This window comes from Falco cherrug, chromosome 1 (assembly GCF_023634085.1).
Source record: "Falco cherrug isolate bFalChe1 chromosome 1, bFalChe1.pri, whole genome shotgun sequence".
NCBI lineage: Eukaryota > Metazoa > Chordata > Aves > Falconiformes > Falconidae > Falco > Falco cherrug.
Window position 1 is genome coordinate 80893761 of NC_073697.1, and position 22533 is coordinate 80916293.

Consider the following 22533-nt stretch of genomic DNA (forward strand, 5'->3'; position numbering starts at 1 on the left):
TTTTGTTGTTAATTGTATGTACTCTGCAACATGCTCTATGGAAAAAACATAATCCTCTAGAAAATCCATTTGGGTTTTAGAATACTATCTGTAGGACTCCTGTACTTCTACAAAACTTATTTAATTCCTAATGAAGTCAAATGGCTTTCATAAAGATATTGAGCTTTCACATAAAAAATACACAGTAGAGAGGAAGGTGTGGAATTTATACTATTAGTGTATAGTAAGCATAAAATATATGTCAAATATGACAAAATATAATTAACTCATATTCAGTTGAAAAGACAATCTCAAAGATCATGTTAGAAGACAGGGTTTGGAGCGATACGCTTACAAAAAACTTCCTATACGAAACCTTTCTGTTTTAAACTGAATTCCTCAAGACTCCAAATCTGTACTGCATTACCATCAAAACTGGTGAGAACTAGTATTTCCATCTCATAAGAACACCCAGTAGGAGGAAAAAAATAAATCCACTTATGTGTAGAAAAATGAGTGACCTAGTAGTACATTTTTTTACCTTTATAGGGTTCTATAACTGTAGAGTAAGGTATGGGTAGTTTCTTGTATTACTTGGCAGTTATTGGTAGTAGAATGGAAATATGAATTCTCCTTGTGCTGCGTATTTACTCCTTGGAAAGGTGAAGATGACGCATGTTAGTACAGGAGCACTGGCAATGAATTGCAGCACTGGTGTCTTAAGCAAGTAGGATGGTCAGCTTTGCTGTAGAGGTGCCTGAATCAAAACTGAATCACTGCAGTTTGTGAGGAAAACAATGAAATATCAGATGTTCCTATTTATATCCTGGTTAGCTAAGTATGACTTCTTTTTTTAAGTTCCTTTTATTAATTTTTTTTTTAATAGTACAAGAAATTACATCATGCAACACCATTAATCAATTTATTAAAGTCTACGTCAAAAACATTTTGATTTCTGGGCTTCCCAGTATCTCAAAACAGTGACCAGTAACAAGACACTTGCTTTGAATTTCCAGAACAATTTCAATTCTTCATGCCCAGTTTATATTCATTTGTGCCACATTACCCTTGATATGAAATAACGTTTCTTTCCTTTTTCATACATTGCCTCTTGATATGTCTGTGGAGGGTGATCATACCAAACATCAGACTTCTGGTGGGCTAAAAGCCTTGGTCTTCTGCCCCACAGCATCTATTTCCCCGTGTCCTTAATCTTCTTCTTGTGTGAGCAGCTGCGTGGTGCTTGGTTGGCGGGTTGAACCACGACATGGTGTCAGACTTGTAGCTGTAGCAGGAGTGATCAGAAGATGCATTCCGTGGTGGCAGAAATGCTTCCCTCTCTCTGAAGCCATTGAGAGACCCTTGCCCAGCTTCCTCAGAGGGATCATGCTCCCTTTGAACGCTGTGCGGGGGAGCTGGTGCTGAGCCAGGCAGGCACACCAGTGTTGTCCTAGAGCAAAGAAAATCTCATCTGTGTTACTGGCGAGGTAGTAACAGACAAATCTGGATGTTCCTAACCCGGCTCATGTGCATAGTGAAAGGGTTTATCTTAAAAAAAACAGAATGCTGAGTATTCTGACCCAAATTCCTTATAGTACGGGAGCATCCTGAGCCCTGTTGATTCCTGTGTACCTGGATTGCTGAGTTATAATCTGCAGGAGAATGTTAGTTTTAGAATGGAAGTAGACCAGAGGTAGGTGTGATTAACTTCCATGTTAGTCATTCTTGTGCTGGCCATCCTCCTTCTACCGTTGCTAAAGCATATCATGTGCCCAGATTCAGGTTATACTTTGGGTGGTGCATTTGAGTGTAGGTGTGGGTGAAGAATAACGTTGCAGGAAGGTCTGTCAGTGGGGACTGCCACTCGGAGACAGAAATACTGTTTAATAGAAGCAGAACATAACAGGGAAGAAGAGGGAACAGCTGAAAGAAATGCTTCGAGAAAGAAGAGTAGTGATCTATGGAAAGATATCTTTGAAATAATTTTCAATGTAGTATGAACAAAACAGAGTGAATCGAATTTATGCAAATTGCATATTATTTCACTCTGTGTAATGTGTATGTTACACAGATGAAGACTCTGTGGTCTCATCACTACAGTGAAAATTTTGTAACTGGTTAGAGTGAGATCAAGGTTTTTTCCATTACTCCTATCCGGACTCATTTACGACTACTGTGAGACAGCAGATGCTCTTATCCTTTCACTAATCTGTATCTCTCATCTGTGAATGTGATCAAATTAATTCTGAAGAGCACTTTGAAAGTCACATATTATCCAGAGATTATGCGTGGTGGCATTCTGGACAAGTTAAGTGAACATAATGCAGAGTTGTTATTGCATATATAGAAATATACTTAAAAATATCAGAGAGGAAATATACCTGAATACAGTTTCCTAGTTTTAAGTTTCTAAAGACTAGCAGAAATCATGCACAAAATTTTCAAAATTAAACCCTTTAAAATATTTGATTTTTCTATGTTAATTTTTACAATGCATTAACAATAAAATAACATTTTTGATTGTTACTAGTATTTTTTTTAACTTTTAAATTAACATGAAAAAAGTAAGAAAACACTTCTCTTTCTAATCCCGTATCAAGTTTGGGAGATTGCTTTGCTTCTCTAAAAAATAAAAGGAAAAGAGGCCATTAGATGTTCTGTGTTTGTGTATGAAAAATCAAATAAATGTAATATTCCATTAAGGAAGAAACAAAACATTGAGGTCACTTCACAAAATATTCAGAAATGCAGCATGAAATAAAGTTAAAGCTGTACCCCCTTAAATCTAAATGTAAGAAAGTTTGTGATTTTATGCCAACAGATCTGCACAGGAAGATTGTTTCTCTTTAGTTACTTTCAAATAGAATCTATGGAGAGTAAAGTTTCATGACACAGTGTTCTTTCAGCTGCTTTTATTTGTAAAAAAATGAAAAGCTTCATTTTATAAGAAGTTGCAGGATATGTAACCATCTCACCAGCTGTTGATGTTTCCTCCTGCCATTTAAGAAATTAACTGGAATTCAAGAATAATGAGCTGTAATTGGGGTATGTGGTGACCCTAATACAGTACAACATGTCTGATGTGGTTGTCTCATCACTACAGTGATGAGACTCCAATCGCAAAGTCCATTTGACGATGCGATTCTTTGCAGGCAGGCTTAGAACTTCCTAATTTTTGAAAGGAAACAGTGCTGGTATATTTTTTGAGGTGGCTGAATTAAAATAAAAGTTGTTTTCAAAATGTTGGGAAATTTGGTGCATTTGGCCTTATTTTATGTCTTTTTTAAAAGAGCAAAACCAATCTGGGCACGTGTAAGCAAAATACACAATCTAAACAAAATAAACTTGTTGAGGAAAACCAGATATATTGATGAAGAATGAATGTTTCAATGACAAAGGAAATAAAGGGTGATAATGGACATATGAAAAGTGCTCTGGTAATGCACAAGCAAATGGAAAAACAAGACTTTAAATTTACATTTCATTAAAATGAATCACTGTATAAAAGCACATAATTTTGAAGAGTACAAAAATACTGGTTTCCACAGTCTGGCTAGCCCTGTTTATCACAGGCATGCTGTAATATCAGCAAACGCCTGTGGAATTCATGACACTTTATTCTCCTATTCTTCACATTTATTGGGATATAACTTTTGGAAGTGAGGCCATAAATGTTTCCTTTACCTACTCAAAGACATCTCTTTGTTTTTTATCCAATAGCTATACTGCCATTAAAACAATGAAATGCCTAATATCTGCAATGTATAGATGAGCATGTGCAATAAAGTATGCACCATGAATTATAATTTACCTAATCATGCAGCAAGCTGTTTTTTAGAATAAAGTGCATGAAAGTAGAACGAAGGTAAAGATAGAGTATATGAGAGTATGTGACAGATGGTTGAACTCCAAATGCAAAAAAAAAATACCCAAAACCCACCATACTTGAAAGTGCAAGGATAAAATCACATAAAAAGTATTGCTTAATAAAACAATTAAACATGTCACAGAAGCAACAGTATTCAGTTTACATGGATATATAATAGTAGGATTATTTCAAAGATACCATTGTGGCTATTGATGTATTTCTGTCAAAAAATGTAATGTCATTCTTATTTTCTAGATAATTTTAATGCCCTTCATTTTAGGAATTGCCTTTTTTCATTCTGACCTTAGGAAGAATGTTGTTTACTGTGTCTGTAGCTCTGGGGTGGGGTGGGAGATGCGTGGGTGGGGGAGGGGAAGTGTGAGAATTTCTGACTTGGTTAACCTAGAATAATTTACAATCTTTTTTTCATTTCTGTTCCTGTAGGTCTTAAACTGACTTTTGGTGGATTCAAAGCTTTTACCTTTAGTCCTGAAGTTTTATACATATTCCAAAATAAAGGTTATTGATACTTGTAAGAATTCAGGATGTTCATGAGATACATACATTCTCTTTGGATCTCTGAGGTTTTGGCCTCAGCAGCTTCCAGGAAACAGTGACTTCTATTTTGCTATGTGGAAGAAAAGTATTCATGATTAACTCACCACTCTTTAATTGAATTTTCCTCCTGTCCACTTACCTCAAGAAATGGAGATCAGATGCTCTCAACCATTTCCAGACTACCAGTGCATATGTTTTTATTGTGTCGGTTATACATTGATGGGAAAGAGTAACCTTTTTCTATCACCTTTTAAAGTAAAAGTTTCACCCCTTTTGACCATTTTTCCATCCCTTTGATCATTTCTCTGATTCTCTCTCTGAGATTTGAGCTGCCTTTTCTGAACCTCTGCCAGCTCTTCAAAGTTTTTTTTTGAAACACAGTGATCAACGCTGTACACATTGTTCTGGAGGAGATGGCATTTTAGATGAGTATATGGTCACTGCCTGACTATAATGGCACACTGAGCAATCGATGTTTTATTCCCTCCTTTTCTCTTTCTTCATTGTCAGTTTGGAAGGCACTTGTTCCAGATCCTGTATATGACTACTCGGCAGAAATTGAAAGGAGATACAATCACTCGTTTTTATTTTCTTGCTCCATATCAGTGTTGAATTCAATTACTGCTGTCTTTAAAGGTTTCTGACCCAGCTAGAAAAAACATCCTCTCCTTTGATATGTGATTTGGTTTAGGGAGAAGTGCTAGAGTGGTGGGTGGGATAAGGATTTACTCTGCTTTCCTCTGGAAGAGTGAAGCTACACTTGGAGCTGGCGAGGACAGATGCCAGGGCAAGCCTGTTGTTCCAGCTGTGCTGAGAAACCCTTTAGCTGCCAGTAGCTGGTTGGTTTGGCAGCCTCTGATGCACTGCCCCGTGTTAAACGCATGGGATGTAGAGATGATAAGAAGGGATGGAGAGAAGATAAGAGGGAAAGAGAAGTCTTGGAGAGAAAGCAAGCTTAACTGCATCCTCAAGATTTGGTGTTTGATGAATTAGAGGGTGTGCCTTTAGACAAGAATGCTGACTCCAAAGGCTGTGCATGGATCTTGCTTCCAGTAGTCAGAATATGGCCTGAATTTTATCCCTCCCTGTAGCCCATGTTCTAGGCTACAGAATATCATTCTCACTGTTTTGTCCACTTACTTTAGAAACATTCTGTAGCGCTGGCTTCTAACCGTACTGCGTGATTTTTGTAGTTTTGAGACTCCTGTTCATCACTGTACTTCTTAACGGATTTTACAAAACTAAGTCAGAGGTATAGATTTCGTTAAAGTGAGCAAGCAAGTAAAATTAGGTGTTTCAGTGCTGTGGAATTAAAATCCCTCTTAGATATGGATCTAAGATCTTTCTCAAATATAAAGGTTTTTCGTAATAATGAATACTCATAACTGGAAAAAAAAAAGAAAGACCTGGAAAAAATACATACACAGAGCCCAGATTTCTCTACCTCATTAAACAACAGAAATTACAGTCCAGTGAAAATACTTATTTCAAACTTATCCTACTGATTTGGAGATTATCTAAAAATGAAGTATAAAATTTGGGTTGCTGTACTTTGAGAGCTTAGTTACAGATTCTTTCAAGTTATTTCTTCACTTTATGTTTTATGATGTAGGTGACCTTGAGAAATATGTCTTTTTTGGATGTAAGAATAGTATTTCAAAGATGTTTTAAGAATTTTATTTGCCCTTTGCTTATTTCTATACTTTTGGACTGAGAAGCCAAGATGCCAAACACAGTATACGCGCAAGCCAGGTAATAAATTACTGTTGGAGCTTTGTTTCATTCTGAAGTACTAAGCAGGTCATGAATTCTAAAATCTAATCTTCTGTAAGTGTTAGTAATGAGACAGTGCAGGAGAGAGGCATGGCCTTTTCCCACAAGGTTCTACTTTGTTTATTAATTAAGTCATATGAAGTCTGGAATCTGAGACAAGGCATGACATTTGTAGGAGGTGCCACCTAGCCTATCTCCATTAAAATCAATGGGAAAAGGTGCCAGATTTGACCAACAGCTTGCGACTCACTCCCAGGGGAAATAAAATGGTTAATATGAATGTTTTAGTAATGAACCTATTAGATTGAACTAATGACATGGCAAGGACAGATGCTGGTATTAAAAATCTGAGACAATTTGAGATTCTATTTTGGATTTGAGAGAATCTATAGGTTTTCTCTCTATCATCCAGTACTGCTTTGACCCCAACTCATATTGAACTTAGTAGAAAGTAGCTGAATAACATGAAGTTTCTTGTGGTTGTAGAGTGAATGGTGGGCTCCTGCATAGCATTAGGATGAAATCCAGCTTTTCTAAAAGTCTCAGGCAGAGAAAGGGAAAATCAAATCCTTTCCCCTTCAGTCCTCATGTAACACATACTGAATTGTACTACCAAGTCCTTGTTAGCAATGTGACTATTGATCGATGTTATAACTACTAAGTTCAATAAAACCATTTAAGCTGATAATGTGCATGTAACTTTCTGTCATTTTACTGTAAGGTAGGTGTGGGATGCAATTTTCCAAACTGAATGTGGTAACAGCAACAGTCAAATCCGTGTGTGAGGATACCTGAATGGGGTTGGAAACAGGGAAAACAGCTTTGGATTTTTCTAGAACCTCTTTCAGATTTTTCAGATTTCTACTATGAGCACAGGAAGCCATGATGCAAACAAAATAAAGAATAAGAAGGAGAAACATAGGTGATTTATCTGAAATTAGGAGCATCAGAGGCCATTTTTGGCTTTCCCTGCATGACTTCCTTCCAGCGTCTCCCTGCGCTTTTTTCCCAGCACTGTCAAGTTCACAGCGTTATGGGTGATAGATCATCAAACTAGGTCAGTAGTGAATCCCTGTGTCTGTTAGATAGAAATAATATGGCTTATCTACTAGCTCTTCATTTATTATACCTGTGATTTTGAGTATCACTGTTCCTTGTAAAGTACTTGTGTGTGGTTGTCTCTGGAACACAAGTTACATTTGCCAGGACAGTAAGTTGCTAATGATGAATATGCATCTGTAATTTTTCCAGGGGCTTTTACTTCCCCTGGTGCAGCGGTGCTAAGCAGAGGAACAGCTGGAACTGCTGGCTCCTAACTCTACAGTGCCCACATCTGGAACTTTTTTAAAGGTTGCTGTTATACAGAGTCAAGAGTTTCATGTCTGTCAGTAAATTATACTCATTACAACTGTGAGTAATATAGACAGTTAAATAGTATGACTTAATTTGAAAAAAAAAATTACAAAACATGCTCCTGACATATGCTGGTTTCTTTTTATTATATGAATTATTTATCTGTAGTTCTTTCACAAGTTGTACATTTCAAATATAAAGTGACCATATAGCAAAAACCATTGTCAAAATAAGGAAAGCAAGCGAATTCTTTTTCACTTTTAATGATATTTAGGCTGCTACATGGAGTTTTCTTCTGATTGAATATGGAAATGCAGCTCTATAGTTGGAAGTAAGTTATTCAATATATTTTAAAACATGAATGGTCTACTTAAGATATATTTTTTCTCCAGAAAATTATTTTTTTATTAGTTTTCAAATCTAGGAGAGTCAAAATTATCCTATCTTCCCTGCAGATTTTTCCTTACAATTTGTAACTGAATTTAAAGGATTTAATTATCATAGCGATTGCAATATTGGTTACAGGTATATTGCAATGAACTTCTAACTTGGCAATCATCTTATCATTTTCCATAATATTTATAATGAGAACCACTGATTGGCCAAAGGTGAAAGAATTCATAGAGATTTTATATTTTACTTGGGAATATTAATGAAAAAGTTAAAAAAATGAAACATGCTGCTTCAACTTTCCTTTTTAACATCAAGATGAGCAGGGAGAGTAAAAGCAAGTAAGAGGAAAAGCAGAATTATTTTATCTTTTCAGGGGAAAACAAGAGGGATAGACCTTTATGAATCCTGCTTACACAAGATGTGAAGGGGTTTTATTTCATGGGCAGCCTGGTTTCTCCATTTACATATAACCTTGGATCAGTGCACAAACAAGTTTCTCGCTTTAAAGCTTTATTAATAATGCTATTGTTAAGCAAACAGGCTGAACTGTCTTCCTTCCAAATGAAAAAGGGAACAGCTCTGTGGACTAAGATTTGCCCTCCAGATAGGCACCTGAAATCTCACCAAGTTACAACTGATTCTCTCTTCATTTTAACTATAACAATGGGAACAAATGGATTTTAAGCTATTTCAAAATATGTCCCATTAACTTTAATATGTGCTAAACATCTTAGCAGAATTTTGATTTTCTGCCTTTTAATATAGCTGTACTTTTTCCTATGATGAGGTCTTTCTGTTCAAGAGATTACTGGCACCAGGTGGCTATCAATGTTATTTTTCCTAAATTCTTAAACTTATTGCAGTTATAAGTTATAGTGTATTTCAGACTAGAAGGGACCTCATGAGCCACCCTCGTGCAACCTTCTATCTCCTCATGCAACCTCCTACTCAAAGCAGTCTCACCTATGAGGTGAGACTGGGTCACTAAGGCCTTTACCCATCTAGGTCTTGAAAACCTTATAAAAACTTGTAAGAACAGAATAAGAATGGTAAGAACTTATAGGTTCTTGAGACTGAAAAAATTATAAATCCACAGTTATAGATTAAAGATATCAGCAGGTGTGGTTTTGCTTGTTTCACTCTAGTACCTGTTTATGGGCCTGTTGTCTTTAAATTTGTCTAATTCTTCTCGGAATCTGCTGCCTCCAAGAGCATCCTGAGGCAACAAATTTCAGAAGTTCAACTGCTGCTGTGTACAGACACCTTCTCTTTTACCTGTTTTTAAGCGGTCTAATAAATTAATTGAGTGTTGGCTGGTTCAGTTGTGGACTTGTTGAATAAATAGTTCTGCACTCACTCATCTTTTTGGTTTTACAGACCCTCAAGCATACCCCATCATCCTTCTCTCTGGATGGAGGAATCCCGGCCTTTTTCATCTCTCCCTGTAAGGTGATTACTCCTTCTCTGTACCTTTCTAACTCCATGAAGTTTTCCTTGAGGTGCAGGACTGCCCGTAGCATTCAAAATGTTTGTGTGGAAGAGGCAGCTTAGCCATCCCTTGATTCCTGAAGTCTGCCAGAGACAAACGCATAAACCACAGCTTTAAAATGATGATGATTGAACCGAAAGGAACGGTAAGGTTTTGGTGTAACAATAAAGGAAATGAATTGTTGATCTTAATGGGAGTTGGCTGAAACTAATAACAGAAGGGTATGGTTTGCTAGGTGCTGAGGATGGCTGTATAAAATCACAGTGAGATAAATGAGAATTACTTGACTGGGTGACTTATGAGATATCTAAGGCCAGAATCATATCCTGTGGCAGATGTTTGACTGAAGACTTTTTTGAGATCCTGGAGGACACCTGATGGCAGCACTGACCACTGATGGGAGAAGAGCTTGCTACAGCAGTGAGCGTGAGGCAGAGAAGCTCTGTGTATGGACCCTGGTCTACATCAGTAAGTGCCTCCTGGGGGCAGAGACGGTTCTCTGGCACTGTGAGCATGTGTACCCTCTCCCAGCCACCCATCAGGTGGTGTGCAGGAGCATGACTGCCCTGCCATTGCTACATGGTGTGGCTGGTGGCCAGGAAGGTGATGAGTGCTATATCAGTGTGTCAGCTAGCGTGACCTTGTGCCTTTGTGACTGTTTATGTCACCAGTGTAAATGTGAGTTTTAATATTACTTGTAACTGAAACATTAGAAATAAGATTAGCAATACCAGCTCTAGAACACTGTTTTATACAATAAGGGTTGGTTGTCAACCCACTCAGTTGCCAGTCTGTACAATTGATTTATCAATATCCAATTTATCTGGAAATCTTGCTGGCTTTTGGACTTGTCTTTTGAATTGTTTTGTGTGTGCGTTACTAAGTTGTTTAGTTGGTGTTTTTGTTTGTTTGTTTGTTTGTTTTAATGTGTGTTTGTATACTGAATGTGTTTTGCTTGTTCTTTTCCATTGCATTGTTGAGCATGGTTGTATTGCAATCATTAGTGATCTAGTAAGTGTACATGATGGTAAATAATATTTATGATGTTGAGTGTTACACTAAGAGTAAGGCAAATACTTCAGAAAGAAAATGAAACTAGGTAAAGGCTATATATATATTTCAGGATATCTGTGGATGACCTAGAAATCCACATTCACTGTTTGTCAGGACTGAGAACGTAACTAGGGTGTGCTCTACATCTCATCCAACCCTTGCATTTGTTTCCTCTCTGGCACAGGAGGACGTAGGCTAGGAAATACAGCTGGTACCTGCTTGAATGTGACAGGGAGCTGACAGATGCTCTCAGTCTGCTAGACAGATATTCCTGCCTGTCTTGTGCACACTGCTCAGTTATGATGCCAGAAGACATTCCTCGTAAGAGAAACAGGTTAGTACACCTAATTAAAATTGCTAATTTAACTGAGCAGACAGAAACAGTCTGTTTCCCCTACTTTCTTATGTCATGGGTGCAGCTTCTAAAACCATAGCTAAATGGCTTTTTCTTTCAAGATCCATATTAACTCAGCAAATATAGTCCTGTGCTGCAATAGCTGAACATAGGCTAAGGGAAATGGAAAAATATGTAAAACAAGTTTTGGAAGCTGGAAGCCAGACTTGATTCATGCAAGTAATACAAGTTTCCTGACTGTAGTGACTTATCGCAGCTGGAATCATGGAATGATTGGATTTGGAAGGGACCTTAAAGATCATATAGTTCTACTCCCCCTGCCATGGGCAGGGACACCTTCCACTAGACCAGGTTGCTCAAAGCCCCATCCAACCTGGGCTTGAACGCTTCCAGGGATGGGATATCCACAGCTGCTCTGGACAACCTGTTCCAGTGCCTCACCACCCTCACAGGAAAGAATTTCTTTCTAATATCTAATCTAAATCTATTATTTTTCAGCTTAAAGCCATTACCACTTGTCCTGTCACAACATGCCTTTGTAAAAAGGCATTTTTCAACTTTCTTGTAGGCCCCCTTCAGGCACTGGGAGGCTGCTATAAGGTCTCCCCAGAGCCTTCTCCAGGCTGAACAACCCCAAGTCTCTCAGCCTGTCTTCACAGCAGAGGTGCTTCAGCCCTCTGAGCATCTTCGTGGCCTCCTCTGGGCTTGCTCCAACAGGTCCCTGTCCTTCTAATGTTGGGGCCCCCAGAGCTGAACTCGGTACTCTGGGTGGGTCTCATGAGAGCAGAGCAGAGGGGGGGAATCACCTCCCTCAACCTGCTGGTCACGCTTCTTTTGATGCAGCCCAGGATTCAGTTGGCTTTCTGGGCTGCAAAGGCACATTGCTCAGCTAACCAGCATCCCCAAGTCCTTTCTCCTCAGGGGTGCTCTCAATCCCTCCTCTGCCAAGCCTGTATGTGTGCTTGGGATTGCCCTGACCCACATGCAGGACCTTGCACTTGGCCTGGTTGAACTTCATGAGGTTCACATGGGCCCAGCTCTCAAGCCTGCCAAGGTCCCTCTGGATGGCATCCCTTCCCCCCAGCGTGCTGACCACACCACTCAGCTTGGTGTCATCAGCCAACCTGCTGAGGGTGCACCGATCCCACTGTCCCTGTTGCTGACACAGACGTTTAACAGTACCGACAGGTATTCCCAGTACCAACCCCTGAGGAACGCCACTCGGAATGGGAGAATATTGTTTTTTAAGACACAGACTAAGTCATGTTACATGAAACTTTTTTTTGTGGTATCTGTAAAAAGGGTGCCAGCAGTGATTTTATTGACAGCTGTTCTACAAGGTTTTATTTTTTACTACTGGCCCAGAAATCACAATGCCATTCATTGGAAAAGGCGGCTTTTTAATTTTTGTCATAGCTCACATTTATTTTTGCTCAGTGATGGAAAGAATGAACTATTTTAATGGAAGATTCATGTCAAAATATGTATTCTACGTGTAAACAGACAGATTTCTTATTTAGATCTCTGTATACACCTCTCCTCAGGAAATATCCAGCTTTGGGAACTTTCCAGTCAGAAACTTTCAAAGTTCATACAACTCTGAGAAATGTGTATTTGATAAAAGGAAGCCATACAAGCAATATGAAAAGGACTCCTGATGTCAACAAGGCTGCAGTCACAGGCAAAAAAAAAAAATATTCTGAGTAAACTTATCACTACAGGTAGGTCTTTTACACTGACTGAAAATCAGGAAGTGGAGTTACCCTTTCTTTCAAATTCTGCTAAGATTTGCTTCCAAATAGGTAGGACATGACTCAGTATACATTAGTGCCGGTTTAACAACTTTAGTTATGGTCTTTACTTATGAATGTTCCTTTTGGGGAAGCCTTTAGAAATGTAGTATCTCACTTTCATTACAAGTCCTGTGGGACAGAAAGCAACTTATGCATAATAAGTATCAGTTTCAGAAAGCTAACTAATCCACACTGCTTGTAAATAATAGTTGTGTTATCAAGTGTGAAAATATGCACTAGGAGATTAACAATTTGTAAAAGCAGTGACAAGATCCCTGAAAGAGAAATATAATTCAGTTTTATAAGCAACATTTTCGAGTGACGCTCTACTTCTACTCCTTTTAGATGAGATAGGAAATAGTAACCTTCCTGAGACATCTGGGTGTTATGATACATTAGCAGATTACAAAAATATAGTGAGGAAACAGCCCATTAATCCTCTAGATTAATCTGTGTTGGTTAGCTTCCTCTCTGTTCCTGCATTTAGATTATGTGTTCATCACCATCCTAATTCTTTCTTATGTGCACTGGATATTTTCAACATGATGTTTGAAACTTAAGTTCAAGTAAATTTAAGTAATGCTATCTTGGTAAAAGCCCTGAGAAGCGCTTAGAATTTTAACTCAGTTGCACCGTGTTCATAATACAAATCTGAAATTCAGACACAGGTTCAACACACTTTGACTTTAAGGAACTGGGGGCAAAGGTTTCATTCCAACCTTCTGTTAGCCTCGGTTTTGGTGCGTTGTAATAAATTATGTCAGTCTATAAGTGCACTGAAAGTGTCCTTACACAGGGTAGAAGTCAGCTACAGTGAACTGGTACTCTGGCATACCTCTGCCACCAAGTCTTCATTCATATTTCATTGCCATGAAAAGTGGATGTTGTAGTGAAACGTGTGCCATCAGTACATCATTAAGGGATCCCCTCAGCTGCTAATCCAGAGATGTTTTATAACTTCTTTGCACATTCATACTGTGCAGCATATCAGGGTAAAGATCAGAATGTTTTTCCAAAACAGTGCTTAAACACTCAAAAATTGGCAATGGATATGTTTTCTCTAGTCATTACCTTTTCTTCTGTCAAACAATATTATAGTTCCACTACTATATTGTAATATTTCATAATAAAAATAATATCCACAGCACTTTACCAATAAATATTTAATGAGAAAAGCTCATATATGTAGCTTTTTTTGCAACATAGAAGCACACCCCCCCCCCCCTCCAAGTTGAATGTGTTTCAGCTGGCTCCTAATCAATGAATAACCTGCCTTGTGCCTCACAATCTCAGCGGGAGTAACTGTGCCCTGTGATCTTCCTGCAGCAGAAAAAACTTCCTCACTTGGAAATACACCTAATCATATAACGACTAAGAAATCTTTAATGGGAAATTTAAATGTAATCATAAAAATGTGAAAAATATGGGACTACGTAGCATGTACACGTGGATAGAAATTTTCGCTTACCCAAAACCTGGCAGTATTTCATGGCACATTCCTGCCCTGAGATGATGAGAAGGTTTCTCAAGAAACAGTTCCCTGATTGCATGAATTCCTGTACTAAACCTTCCTCAGGCTCTTAAAAAATAACTAGCTATAATCTACTGGTTTTAGCAGGCTTTTATTAGTGCCCAACATACCTTCTGCCTTCTTTTGATTCACCAACAAAAATTTTTAAACCAGCAATTAAATAAGTTGCCAGCTAGCAATACATCCATGCAGTGACCCCCCTTGTGCTGTGGTTCACTTCTGTTATTCACAAAAAATTTATTAATCTGCAGTAGCAGCTCATCAAACTCATAGAATTAAAAATAAGCATACCTTTGGCCAGATCCAAAGACACATTAGGACACCTAACCAATTTGATTTAACTACATAACTCAAAATAAAAGTTAAAACTAAAGATATTCACAGAGACATGTCAATTTAAAAAAAAAAAAGAAGAAAAAAATTGTTTTTTTTTTTTTTATTCAGGGTACTTAGGATTGCTGGAATTAAAAACTGGGAGTAATGTGCTAGTAATCACTTTACTTACAATATTCCTGCACTTGAATAGATTTCCTTTGATAATGTCCTTTATTAAACTACTTTCCCTTGTTGCTTTTGGTGATAATTTGAGCAGGGAGATGAGAAGGAAGCAAAGAAAATGGAAATTGAGAAAATGAAGACAAGGAAGACTCACATATAATGCCTGGTATTGTTTTCAGACACAGCTTTGGACTTGGCTAGACTTCAAAGTACTGATTTCTCTGTAGAAGTAAATATTTGAAAATCACATTCTTGACTACACGAAGTCCCTAATGATGGTTACCATAAATTAAGTTTATCTGATTGAACTGGGCACTAGTTCTGAACTATTTCCCTGGAAAAGGGGACAAAATGGTCTCATTTGTGGGTACTTGTATGTTCATTTGGCAATATTGGCAATTCAGTGTCGGTCAAAGCAATCCTGAAACTCTTCTATGTAATTCTCCAAAACTTGACTAATTTTATGACTGGGGACGTGAACAAATGCTACAGAACAACTGTTGTCTCCCTTGTGATTGCATGAACAAAACTATAAATGAAAAGTTGGGCTATGAAATTGCATTTTTCTCTCAAAGTAACCAGAAATGTTAAATGTTCAAATTTATATAATCATTATATGTAATTTTAAATACAATAAAGCAGATGGTTCAGAACAGAAGCAGCTTCTTTTGGTTGACTTGCTAAAAGAAAAATGTCTATTGATATTAATGCAGGAAAATTTTAGCTGAAACTTGCTTCCTTTGTTTCTTTACTTCTCTCTGCAATTAGGAAATTGTTTCAAAAATTAAACTGCTGGTTTGTATGCTTTCTTGTATTCCAACCAGCTGATGTGTACTTTGAGTCTATAATTAATAAGTTCCTGTTTTGCTGGAGTCCAGATAACATTATTTTTAGAAAAGTGATTGCTATTAATACATGTTCTAGAAATACTGATTATAATTTTAGCATTTCTAAAGAGTCAATGCAGTATTTCTATAGGTAAAACTACCTTTGAATTTTACCTTGGAAAGAAAATTAAGATAAAATTATTTTGCTTGCATTTCGTCTTGAAATCTGATTGTTCAGTGTGTTAATATGAAAATCTGGTGTTAGGTTAAATTTTGATTTTCCTTTTTCCCAGTCGTGGCATATCCACTGTACACATCTATTTATAGGAAGGCCCAGGTTCAGATTTCTTGTGGTCTTAGAAAGAATGTCAGCTACAGGTGAACAGAACATTTTCCCATAGAAGCAAAGTGTAATTTTGATCTCTCAGAATGGGACATGCAGTTGAAGACCAAGCGTTCTTACTCTGTGGTCTAATGGAAATTCTCTCTTATGTCCTGTTAAGCAGTTAAATACAAGTATGTGACCACTTCCAAGGACTTTTGAAACCAGTAACTTTCTTTGGATTCCTCCCCCGCTGTTTGATGATGACTTGTAAACGTAGAATCCTTGTCCTAAATGGTAAAGACCAGGGGACTGATGTCTTTCACTTGCTGGGAAAAGGCCTTGAAGAAGGTCATAAGTATTTCAGATTTGGGTTTTCTTTGGTTTTAATATGTGTATATTTATGGGAGGGAAATGACAAAATTTGACGTCAATTAGATGATAATCATCACACTTAGGACTTAAACTGTTTTGTGTTTCTGGAATATTACTATCACCATTGCATAGTTAAGGGAAAATGGGGTGGAGTGATTTACTGAAGGTTACTCTGAAAGTCAGTGATACTTTTACAAAGAACCAAGCTGTACAGCCTCTGTAGATCACGCTAAGTGAAAAGCAATGAATATGTGTGCTATTAGAAATGCCATATACAAATCTGATACCCTTCCCAGCGGAGTTTAAACTCTTTGATGGACTACATGAAAAGAAGAGGGTAAAGAAATGAAAACCAGTCTATTTGATTTTATGTCAGTTCCCCAGATAGTAATTTAGAAAGACTGGGGCATGTATAGACATAGGAATCTCTCTTTCTTAAGAGGGCTTAATCTAGGAGAGTGCCAATATATCATAAAAAACTATGTAGACAGTCTAATTTTACTTGCTTTCAGTCATCATTTTCCTGAGAAAAGAACGGGGTTCAACAGGCCAGATGAAAGTATCATGTCTCAAGGGAGAAAGTTGAGGCAATATGAAGAAAACAGTAAAAAAAAAAAAAAAAAAAAGGATGACAGCAAGTAAATAGAAAAATAAGCAAGAATGAATGAAAATAGGAAGTTTCACTGTGTGGAAGCATGATGTGTTTTTCCTTCAGACAGAAAGGGACAGGAGAACTCTGCCTTATTTCTGGGAATGTCAGTGAGTTTATCTTTGTGTTTGACAGCCAAATCAATACAATTCTTTTTATTACATTACATCAACATACTTCTTGAGAAAGGATCAGTGCTCTGTTAGATCGTTCAGGAACGGAGTGAATGTGCAGTAATGCTCAGCCGAGTCCTCCTTCAGACCCCCAGGCTCTTCCCGCAGCTCTCACCCAGCAGCACCCATGAACAAGCTTTGCTCCCCTAGAGCCTGCACCTCTACCCTTTGGTCAGTTTTCGTGTGCATCCCTGGCTGCTGCTGGTCAGAAGGAGCCCTACCACTGTTTGGCTGTTATTCAACAGTGCAATCACAGGGTCATGGGGAGAAAAAAATGGATTAAAAGGGACTGAAAAAATGGGTCGGAAAAATCTATGGAAAAGAAGTCAGACCAGGAACTTTCCCACTGCTTCTCAAAGCCCATTTGTGCTAATACACCAGATATGTCAAATGAGGCCAGGCATTCAATAGCTTGTACAAACCAAGAAGCTCAGTTACTCTGCTGCCAGCAATGAACACTGTGAAGAGTTAGTTTAGTCATTCAAGAGATTTTTTTGAACAAACTAACAGCAAGAGAAAGAATGCCATGGGTTCTCATGAGATCCAAGAGCTCCTCTTAGGAGTTTGTTTCTCCTCCGTTCCTGCATACAGCAATCTGGACTGCTAAGGCAAGAGAGGACAGGAGTCTTTCTTTCCAGCAGGATGAGATGATGAGTCTGAGAGATCCTTGGACAGAGCACTTAATGCCTACAATGAATCTAGAAGTATCTAGTGTGAGAAAAGGAAGGGGAATAAAACATAAAGGGTGGGTCACTTGCTGACATGCCTGACTGATGTTTGTCTTCTCTGTAGTCCCTGAAGCCACTGCACATCTACCTGGATATGCTAATCCTGAGCATACCTAGAAGAAGGTGGAAAAGGATTACCATATGAGCAGCTGTTTTTGATGAGACCTATCTATATGAGAATGTTTTTCTCTTCCCACCCTTCCTCCTGCCTCACCAACTCCAGCTCAGGCAGCTTTTTGTATATTCCAGGGCTATTCCATTTTGCCCTCCCCAGTGGACCAGAGCAGACTGCTGCTGGCAAGTGAGTCCTTTGCAGATCTTCTGCAGAGAGTGGGGTGATGCAGGCCAGGTGGTATTTTTACTAGCACTAGTCTGCTGGGCTGCTCCTGACTGAGCCAGCAGCCGCCAGGTCACCCTTTACCTTGCAGTGATGATTGTGGTCGAGTAGCCAAAGAGAGTTCTGGGGAGTTCTGGAGAACATGAATCGAAGTGCTGGGCAATGGTGCAGGATCAGGATCCTACATGATTATTGCAGCTATGGTTGGCTGCCAGCCATTGGGGTGGCTTGCAGCTGAGGAATCAAGATGCTCAGAATTTGTGATACTGTATGAAATCTAATGACATTTCTTCACAACAGAAGTGATCACTCTCAGTGGACATGCCAGTGCTACTGTAACACCGGTCTGCTAAGAATATGGGAAGCTACTGTTATGTCTTGTTTCTGTGTCACAGAGATACAAAGAGACAAGGCAAGCACCAAGATGTGGGGTTTCTTCAAATATTTCATGAAAATGTAGTTCTGTTTCAGAGCTTGCTCTGTGTGTTGGCAGGCTGCTACAGAATGAGGTGGGGATGCTGCTGAGCCCAACAGCAAAGAGAAGTAACATCTAAGGGAATTTTCTCAATAATGAATGAGGTGAGCTAAAATGGAAGCTCAGGATTTGGGGATTAAATGTATTAGAATTATTGAGTTATTAATAATCTCTGTCTTTGAAAACTGGTAGATCATCTTGAATCTATATTAAAAGGTTTGTTACATCATACTCTAAAATGTCATGCTGTGTAATTGTGAAGGGCAAGGAACTGAAAGAAAAACACTCAGAAAAGAGTATTTCTAAAAATATATTTCTGTAACTTAGGTAAAGAAAAATATTCTGGATATTTAGTGAAGAGGAAAGGGAGAGGAACCAGACTCCTAAAATGAGAGTTAATAAGTTATACAATGGACTGATTTTCACGGCTCAGTCATAAACCTTTGAAAGCAAGGGTTTATAGAGTAAATGCTGACACTATCTTAAACACTGTAAACCATTCTGTAATGGCACCAGATTTCTGGGATTTCTGATATTTTTTTTTATTAGCTAAGCTTTTTGAAAAGAAATAGTATGGATTTATAGTAAGAACTACCGATGAAGAAAGGCAGCTTTTTGCTCTAATAGAATAGATGTCAGTACTAAAGATTATTGACTTTCTAGCAACATACTGTAAGTAACCATAATAAAAATCTTGACCTTCTGCAGTTTAGTTAAAACCTTCAAAGTGAATCATACTTAAAAAACCCTTCAACCTTTTTTTAAAATAAAAGCTCCTTATTCAGTTACTTGAAATAATTCTGCTGACTATTGATTTTTTTCTCATTATGTTCACATTCCTCACGTACAAGAAATGACTGCTTGTTTGAAAAATGAAATATCTGTAAGTGCCACATTTCTTAGAGATGAGTTTGTGTGCTTTTAGTTAACCATAATCATTCCATGCACCAAACCTGTAGTATTACTTATGATTGTAAATTCATAAATTTGAGTCAGATATTGCATACACAAAACCACTAATTAGTTGTTGTGAAACTGATCTGATCTCTTCTGCTTTGGGAAAAAAAATCCTTAGGTGGTAAGGATTTTTAGATATAAGACCATATAAAACAGCTAGGGGGTTGGTTTGTTTGTTTCTTTGTTTTTCTTTTCAATGTTGCACATTTTTATCTACTGCCATTCTATTGTTGAGAGGTTATTGCTTTAAAAACCTCATGGTCTGTTATGGATAAACACAGTATTTGTCAAGTTTAAACTTGTCCTCATCTATAGTGTTGAAGCTTTGTTAAGATTATTACTGGGAACTGTTACAGGAGCTCCAATCAGAGGAGTAACTTCTGATTCACGAGAGCCTTAAGCCTTTCCACAGGTAACATTTAAAGTTGTGTAGAAATAAAGAATCATTATCATCAGCCTTTCCTATCCTTCCACAGAAATGACTGATTATACCTAGCCTGGGACAAGCATATAACACCTTTTTTAATAGCACAGTGTCTCCTTTTAAAGAAGGAACTAGAACCCAGTATCCACAGAAGTTAGTGTACATTGAAAACACTGAAGGTGAAAGCACTGTACATTCCTTAAAATGACTTATTCGTATTTTTCTCCAAAACAGGATGTCATAAAATGGTGGTGGAAAAGCACATTTTAGCCTTGACTCCTTGTGACTCCTTGACTAGTGTGATGGTTATCTGAGTTTTAGGGAACTGGAACTTCTGCTCCAATTATCAGAGGCTGTGCTATTTCAAGGACCTGGTAGCATCAATTCCAGGCTGTAAGTACTGTCAGCTTTCATAGACAAGGCTGTTGTATGACTTATGTTGTATGACTTCTAGGGGCATGTGTGTGCTAGGCTGAATATAAAAAATTGTTTAAGCGTAATCCTTTTCATGCTGAATATAAGGGAGGCAGATTTTTTGAGCCAAATATTCATCTGGTACAACATCTAGAAGATGCAAAAAGAATGTTTAATACAAATTAAGTGGTATCTTTTACAATTAGTAAGCATTGCTGGGTTGAGCAGTGCTCATTAGCACAACAATTTTAGAGCAGTGGAAAACAAGGTTTGTCGAGAGAAGATGCACTCTAACAGCTCTTGCTGTGTTTGGACCAGTGTCTTTTTGAAACTGGCTTCTCTGGAGCTACAGAAAAGGACACCAGGGAGAATAGTGAATTCCTAAATATGGTATCAAAGGCTGAAGAATATATTTCTGTGTTCTTTAACTGTCTTTAAATGGCTGCTTGCATAAGAAGAGATGTCTGTATGTGTAGACACAGAGACATATAGACATGTGCTTTTGCACTCTTTGTCTGTGAATGTGTGAATTTTTATTCCCACAAGACTTTCCACATACATGAAAAATGTTATTCTTTTTCCTCTCTTGAAATTTGTTTTCCAAGTGTTGCTTCCACAAATCTTGTGAAAAGACATCTAGCATGGTTGCAAAGACCCCCAGGGTGGTTGCCTATTTTTCTACGTTTGTTTTAATCAAAAGTGTTTTGCATTCATTTTTTTAAGTCTTTGCCCAGCTCTAAATTTAAAAAAGGTCAGTCTTGGTGTTGAACATCCAGTCTAGACTCATGTTTCTATTTGCAAATCAGATACATGAGCATGAGTTTCAAAGTGAAATATTATTGCAAAATTCTGTCCTTGTTTAAGCCACATGATATTTTGGACTAATGTGATTACCTGAGAGGTAATAAAGAGATTGGTGGTTAATTAGGTGAAGGGCAGACTCAATTACTTTTTCATTTAGCTCCTGGAATATCAGCTTATTCTCTAGGATATATTGAAGGTTTCCACAGGTATAGAAAATTGGCTAGGAAAAGAAACACACAGGCCCCAAATCCTCTCTGCTTTTAAGGACTGATCCAAGACAAGTGGCACCCTCTAAAAAAGTAGCCATAAATTGAAGGTGAAAGCACATCCAAGTGGCTTGTAACAAAACCAGTACAGTTTAAAATGGATTCTGTAATGTATCAGTCACAACATATCTTTGTTATCTTTGTACTATTTTTATACCCTTGTTATCTTTGTACTATTTTTATACCCTTGTAAAAGAAGACTAGTCCATTGTTTCATAAGGCTGTGTAGAGAGGTTTAATGTGGGGCGCAAAGGTGGCTGTGGAAATTGTGCCTCTTGAAATGGTTTTTCAAAGGCAAGTCACATCAGGCTGCCCAATCTGTCTTCATGCAGACTTAGCTTTTCTAGGAAGCAAAACCAGGTTATATTGCAAAGCAGGTCACGCTTTGTGTTACAGGTTTAGTAAGTACCGAAATATACTTCACCATTTAGAATGGTTTTGTTCCTTATCGTGTCTGATGTCCTTTTTAAGGTAGCAGGGTGATGAAGGATGAGGGCTTTATTTTCATGTTTTCTACAAAACTGAAATGTACTTTTTCCCTGCAGCTCAGATGATAATTTTGTGTCACCACTGAGCTCTTTCTTTAGGCAGAATTCTCCCATGAGTACTTTATGTCTGGTGGTATTAAGCAAGCAGGAGCCAAATGAAAGCCACCAGAAGCTTAAATCTGTATGATGTTAAAATGAGAAAGTAGATTAAGCGTTGGTTGCAGATATAAGGGAGAATAAAGTCACATATTTTAAAATGTCAAGAGTATCACATTTGTTACGCAAAAATGTTCGTATAATTTGTTTTAGAACAGCAGCTAGCCATATCAGATGATCTTTTCAAGTTAGACTCCTGTGAGGTGTAAGTCCCTGGCACCACTGAAGTCTGGTTTTGACAGAGTGCAGGATTTGAGAACTGCTTTTCTTTGGGATTTTTGTGAGGATAAAGAGTTACATTAGAAATAGACTTTCTGGTCAGTATTCATTCTCTTTTTATTCTATTGTACATATGTTTTTCCTCTTCATGGAAGCTTTAACTTGATCACATTAGTGCTCTACTGTTCACTCACAATAGATTGAGTTAGTCACTGTTTTACAGTTTGGGGTAATTTGAACAATTATATTCGGTAAACTGTGGGTGTTAGTAGAAAA